The 6894-nt window shown below is 46.5% G+C and overlaps 1 long non-coding RNA gene across 3 annotated transcripts; it reads right to left on the reverse strand.

The window, feature by feature from the left end:
• Nucleotides 1-1175: 1175 nt before the first annotated feature.
• LOC125289948 lies at nt 1176-2505 on the reverse strand. Of its 3 annotated transcripts, none has more exons than XR_007192723.1 (4): nt 2357-2505; nt 2107-2245; nt 1819-1863; nt 1176-1700 (listed from the first exon to the last, which is right to left on the reverse strand). It is a non-coding gene; the product is annotated as an uncharacterized LOC125289948 (long non-coding RNA). The 3 variants fall into 3 exon arrangements; XR_007192725.1 differs by having other exon boundaries at nt 1809-1863; XR_007192724.1 differs by lacking the exon at nt 1819-1863.
• Between the last annotated feature and the right edge of the window lie 4389 nt (nt 2506-6894).

Below are 6894 nucleotides of genomic sequence, written 5' to 3' on the forward strand. Positions count from 1 at the left end.
CACTAATCCCGGTGCAGTGAGCTGCCTGCTTCAACAGCGGCGCTTGGGGAGCAGTGAGGGGTTAGGTGCCTTGCTCAAGGGCACTTCAACCGTGGCCCACTGGTCGGGGCTCGAACTGGCAACCCTCCGGTTACAAGTCCAGAGTGCTAACCGGTGGGCCACGGCTGTAGGTGAGTGGAGGGGGTGATCTGGGTTGATATAGATGTCCTTTGTGTTGTCTGTTTCTGTGTGAAAGTTGTAAGTATCAGAAATCTGATAGGCTTCTTATTTGCCGGCAATATTGAAGTTTGTTTAATAAAAACACATTTGCAGATTTGGAGAATAAAGAACCAAATATAAAATAAATCTTTGTATATTCCCACAAAGTGTTAGGGAATTGCAGTGTATTACATTTCACATTTAAATATGGTTAAATCATTAGAAGGAGATTGTATGGTATGTCAAATCCTCAAACCCTGATTTTTTTGTATGACATATAGTTCACAATTAAAAATCTTTCCAGTAGGCTATATTTAATGTCATGCAAATAGGATACATCCTCACGTAGGCCTACATGTAGCAGGATTTCCCTGAATTTCCCCACATCCCAGATAGCAAAATTTGACCGGCCCACCTCTGGCCCACTACCTTGCCTCAGGGTTTTGTGAGTGTTGGCCCAGTTCTGGCTGGGCCTCCGGCCCAACAATGGCCCAGTTACTGATAACTGACACAAAGAATTTCCTCTGGCCCAGATATGGCCCACACACTGCAAAATTACTCTCATTGTTTCTGTTGGCCCAGGTCTGGCCCACACACTGTAAAATGACTCTTATTGGAACTGTTGGCCCAGGTGTGGCCCACACACTGTGAAATGACTCTTATTGTTTCTGTTGGCCCAGGTGTGGCCCACACACTGTGAAATGACTGTCATGCATTCTGTTGGCCCAGGTCTGGCCCACACACTATATAACTGAGTGTTGGCTGAGTGTCGGCTGGGCCTCTGGGCCTGTACTGGCCCACACACTATAAAACTGATCTGACTGAGTGTTGGCTGAGTGTCGGCTGGGCCTCTGGGCCTGTACTGGCCCACACACTATAAAACTGATCTGACTGAGTGTCGGCTGGGTCCCCGGGCCACATGCGGCCCATTAACTACCAAAAGTACTTGAAAATAAACACAAATCCAGAACTAGTAATTAAAAGCACAAGCTACTTTTATTAACAAGTTTAACAAACACAACCTTGCAAATAAAACAAACATTTAAAAATTATACAAGTTTTTACATATATACACTTTAGAAATTAAACAAGTTAAAATATACAAGCTACTTTTATCTACAACAATCGACATCTTTCATATACAAAAACACAAACAATTAAACATTTTAAAACTGTATAATGATTCAAAGAAATAAATTATTCTAAATTAACATTAAACATTTACAGAAATATTCTATCTCTCTCCCTCACTCACTCACTCTAAAAGAGTAATTCCATTGTCAGTAGTTGTGGGTTGTGAGTTAAGTGTTGTGCTAGTGCTTTAAATTCTGTATTTTTGTACCATGTACCATGACCTACCCAGCTACATACATGCACACACACTCACTCTCAAAGTATTTTTCAATAGCAGCAACATTTGCCACCTGCCTTCTCTTTCTGTTGCCGCTTCATTGTTGCCTCCACCAGTTTCAGCAGCAATACCAGCCGGGGGTGTCTCCAAACTGCATTTAGGTATAAAAGAATATTATAAGATCATTATGAGGTCTAAAGCAAGATTTCAACATGTCATCTGTCAGAGAAGTTCTGTTTGTCCACTCAAATATACTGACAGATAGCCACCTCAGCTCTCTTTGGGGGTTGATCAAAGAGTTCTTTCCATCCATCCTTCAATTTGAGATGCATGGACAGCATGTCATTTCAAAAGAAATTTAAAAAATCATTAAACTATTTATCCTTTACTGTCTGACAAAATATTACTAAAGCCCAGTCTTGCCACTCTGCAGCTGTCTTGGTAACACCTCCCTGGTAGTTATTTTGGGCAAACAAGACATTGTGTGATTGTTAAATGCTAATATATTTCCAATGGCAATCACCAAGAGCAAGACATATTTGTCAACACATACAGACCTGAAGCACAAAGGCTTGTGGACTTTCTTCACAAGAGCCTTGTGGGTGCTCCAGTTGGTTGGCCATGTTTTCAACAGCACATGTTTCCTGCCCACTCCTGTTCTTTGCTGACATAATGGATAAGGCAAACCAAAAGCATCTAAAAACGACATATCACAAAACACAGGCCTAGATGAAAGCTGATTCCTATGATTTGGGTCATCTAAACAAAAACATATTACTTATTCTATTAAATCAGTGTACAACTTACCAAGAGCTCTTTAGGTCTCCTGTTTTTCCAAGAAATGGTTCACACATGTATACACGGGTAGCCTTCTTCATCCAAAGGAGTGCAGGTCTCTGGTCAGTGTGGCCTGGATTCTGAGGTGTACATTTAAAAAAAGTCACAGTAACGTTAGGTTAATGGAAGTATATGTGTTCAAAAATGATTACATGATCATAAACACTCTTACATTTGCTCTCAACGAAGGCGGTCGCATTTTTCTCTCCCTCCCCTCCCCTTATCTTCCCTGCTGTGCTTCTTTGTCTCAGGTGTAGTCTACTGTCTTATACTTTGAGACTCTCTCTGCACTGTTCTCCAAACTAAAAAATCATGGATTTGATCAACTGGTCTCTCAGCGCAATTGACACCATCTTCGACGAGAAGCTTGGGTTCAGGGAACCGACTGCCCTGCGGAACGTTTAGCAGCTGGCTACTCGATGGGACGCGTGGGAGAAGTGGCGGGTCGTGTGCCTGGTGGCTCTTTCTGTGGAGGACATTGAAGATATCTACCTATTCGGAACCATGATAACAGGTCTTATGCTGATTGGATTAGGCATTGCCCTGGTTTATCGAGGAAATGTAAAAGCGGTGACAGCTGTTCAAAGCCCGTAAAGGCTGCCGTTATGATTGAAGCAGTGGGCAGAGCCGTGCGTCACCCAGACTGGGACTATCAAGCATTTGATGGATACCAGGATGGATCAGATGGATGCTAGGTTGGATACTAAGTTGGATAACATCATCAAAGTCAAAGTCAAAGTCAGCTTTATTGTCAATTTCTTCACATGTTCCAGACATACAAAGAGATCGAAATTACGTTTCTCACTATCCACGGTGAAGACAAGACATATTTGACCAATTTTAAGTCCACAGACAAACATAACATTCAAGTAAACAAAAAAAGTAAGTAAATAAGTAAATAAGAGGGCACATATAATAATAATGAAAAATAAGAGCAGCAAAATTTTGTTGAAATTGTGCATAGACAGTCAATAAAATACTAGTGCAAATACTGTAAAATACTATAAAATACTGTTTGACCTAAGTAATAAAGAAAGTGGCATAGTGGTGCAAGTTATGTAAGAGCAGCAGAAGTGTTGTGTTTTCAGGACAACAACACCAAGTTGTAAAGTGTACAAGTGTGCAAGTGTTCAAGTGTGCAGGTGGAGTAGTGCAGGCGGCCATTGTGGGTCCAATGTCCAGGATGTTATGTAGCTGAGGGTGGAGGGGGGGGAGAGGAGGGGAGAGTTCAGCATCCTTACAGCTTGGTGTATGAAGCTGTTAGTGAGTCTGGTAGTCTTGGGGGGCAGGCTTCTGTACCTCTTCCCAGAGGGCAGTAGATCAAACAGATTGTGGCGGGGTGACTTGCATCACTCACAATTTTGGTCGCCTTGCGGGTGAGGTGGGTGGTGTAAATGTCCTTCAGGGAGGAGTGAAGCACCAATGATCCTTCCAGCTGTGTTCACTATGCTGCAGGGCTTTCCTGTTGTATTCAGTGCAGCTTCCCCCACACAGCGATACAGCTGGAGAGGATGCTCTCAATGGTGCCTCGGTAGAATGTGGTCATGATGGCTGGTGGAGCACTTGCTCGCCTGAGTTTTCGCAGGAAGTACAGGGCTGAGCTCTCTTAAGCCAGTGATGCAGTGTTGGTGGTCCAGGAGAGGTCTTCACTGATGTGCACCCCAGGAATTTGGTGCTGCTCGCTCTCTCCACCACAGCACCGTCGATGGTCAGTGGCAGGTGTTGGGTGTGACCTCTCCGAGGAAGTCAACAACAATCTCTTTGGTCTTGCTGGCGTTCAGCAGGAGGTTGTTGTCCCTGCACCACGTGGTCAGATGGTCGACCTCCAACCTGTATTGAGTCTAAATTAAGCCCTTGGTGATGAGACCCACCAGAGTTGTGTCGTCAGCAAATTTCACTATGTGATTGTTGCTGTAGGTTGCAGTGCAGTCATCGTCAGCAGGGTGAAGAGCAGCCGGACTGCCACGCGGCCTGGGGGGGCCCCTGTGCTCAGTGTGATGCTGCTTGAGGTATTGTTGCCAACCGCATTACTACTTGGGGCCTCTGACAGAGGAAGTCCAGTAGCCAGTTGCAGAGGTAGGTACTGAGTCCTAGTTTGTCAAGTTTGCAGATGAGTTGTTGTGGTATTATGGTGTTGAATGCAGAACTGAAGTCTATAAACAGCAATCTCACATATGAGTCTCTTTTTTTTCCAGGTGGGTGAGGGCTGGGTGGAGGGCAGAGCAGATTGCATCCTCTGTAGACCGCTTGGCTCGGTATGCAAACTGGAAGGGGTCCAGGGTGGGGGGAGAATGGCTTTGATATGTGACATGACAAGCGGCTCAAAGCACTTCATGATGATGGGTGTCAGTGCCACAGGGCGGTAGTCATTGAAGCAGGATGGAGCAGTTTTCTTCGGGTACAGGTATGATGGTGGCAGCTTTGAAACATGATGGGACGATGGCTTGCTTCAGGAAGTGTTAAAGATGTCTGTGAAGACATCCTTAAGCTCCCCCGCGCAGTCCTTCAGCGCCGCGACCTGGGATGTTGTCTGGACCTGTTGCCTTACGGGTGTTGATAGCAGCAAGTGTCCTCTTCACGCTGTCGGCAGAGAGGCACAGGGGCTGCTCATGTAGAGGGGATGGGTCTTCTGTGGGCAGGTGCTGTTTTGTGCTTCAAAGCGAGCAAAGAAGCCGGTTCAGGTTGTTGAGCAGAGGGATGTTGCTCTCACAGCTCTGTGTGGCTGGCTTGTAGTCCGTGAGGGCCTGAATGCCCTGCCATAGGCTTTGTGAGTTCCTGCTGTCTTTGAAGTGGGTGGTTATCTTGTGAGTGTATTCTTTTTTTTGCTTCCTTGATGCCCACGGGACAGGTTGGCTCGCTGTTTTCATGCCAGCTTCATCCCCAGCTCTGTAGGCTTTGTCTCTGGCCCTCAGCAGCCTGAGGACATCCCCTGTCAGCCATGGCTTCCAGTTAGCCCCAGTGATGATGTTTTTTGTGTGGGTCACATCATCGATGCACTTGGTGATGTAAGAGGTTACAGTGTCTGTATACTCCTCTATGTCTGTCGGTTGTTGTAAGTGGCTGCCTGCTTGAACATTTCCCAGTCTGTTGTGTCAAAGCAGTCTTGAAGAGCATCGGAGGCTCCCTCAGGCCACACTTTTACCTGCTTACGAACCGGTTTGTTCGCTTTTACCCTTTGTCTGTATGCGGGCATTAGCATAACAGTGATATGGTCTGAAAGTCCAATGTGGGGAGGGGGTGGCTTTGTATGCTCCTTTTGTGTGTAGTGTAGGCCAGGTCCAGGATGTTATCTCCTCTTGTTGGAAAATCAACATGCTGGTGTAGCTTTGGAAGTACAGTTTTTAGATCAGCATGGTTAAAATCTCCAGTGAAGATGGTGAAACCGTCTGGGTGTGCCGTCTGTTGTTCACTGACAGCCTGGTACAGTTCACTAAGAGCCGCGTTCTTATCACTGTTGTTGTTGGTAGGCGGGATGTATACTGCGACTAGCAGAATCGCAGTAATTTCCCTTGGCAGGTAAAAAGGTCGGCACTTTATGATCATAAACTCTGCCAGTGGTGAGCAGTGTTTGCATACTACTACAGTGTCCCGGCACCATTCGTCACGGATGTAAACACAGATTCCTCCTCCTCGTGATTTACCTCCCTTTACAATGGCCCTGTCTGCTCGATAGCATGCTAGCTGCTCCAGTTGTACAGCAGAGTCCGGAATGTTGTCATTTAACCAAGTCTCAGTGAAGACGAGCACACAGCAGTTACTTACTGTGCGGTTCGTTGATCTCAGCAGTCGTATGTGATCCATTTTGTTGTCCAGTGATCGTACATTTGCCAGGAGAATGGATGGTATGGCTGGGCGAGTTGGGCTGGCCGCTAGCCTGGCCCGGACGCCTCCGCGCTTGCCCTCTTCTGCTTCCTCGCACACCGCTTCCGACGCTTTCTTTCCGGGGGAGGAGTAGCAGGCGAGTCCGGTGTTGTTGCAGGCCGGAGTAGTCCGAGTTCCTTTAGCGTCTCTGTTGCAAAGTCCAGAACGCTGCAAAACTTGCTTTTTGCAGATGTCGATTAAAACTGCCTGCTGTACTTGTAGTACGACGTAGTAAGACAAGACGAACACGTAAAACTTTCGGACAAACACTTTTTAAACGAACAAAACACCGTACGGTTGGGACAGAGAGAGGTCGCTGCGTGTGTACGCGCCGCCATCTTGGAGTAGTATATGGAGAAACTCACTGCATGGAGAAACTCACTGCTTTACAAAGGCAATTGGACCAGAATGGACTAAGAGGGTAGATGTGCAAATTGGAATGCGTCTACCCGCCCCAAGACCAAACAACTACAATCTTATCTGCTTCTGGCGCCCCTTAACCAGCACTGGCCTCGGCCAAGGCCGCTGCTGGAAAACAACTCCCCCGGAAGAGCACTGCAGCGAGACGCTCTTGCATCCCTTTCCCCACCCCCCACAGACACCTGCTGATTGTGGACTCTGACTGGGACATGACCAAGGCTGTCTCC

This window comes from Alosa alosa, chromosome 24 (genome assembly GCF_017589495.1).
Source record: "Alosa alosa isolate M-15738 ecotype Scorff River chromosome 24, AALO_Geno_1.1, whole genome shotgun sequence".
In the NCBI taxonomy this organism is placed as follows: Eukaryota; Metazoa; Chordata; class Actinopteri; order Clupeiformes; family Clupeidae; genus Alosa; species Alosa alosa.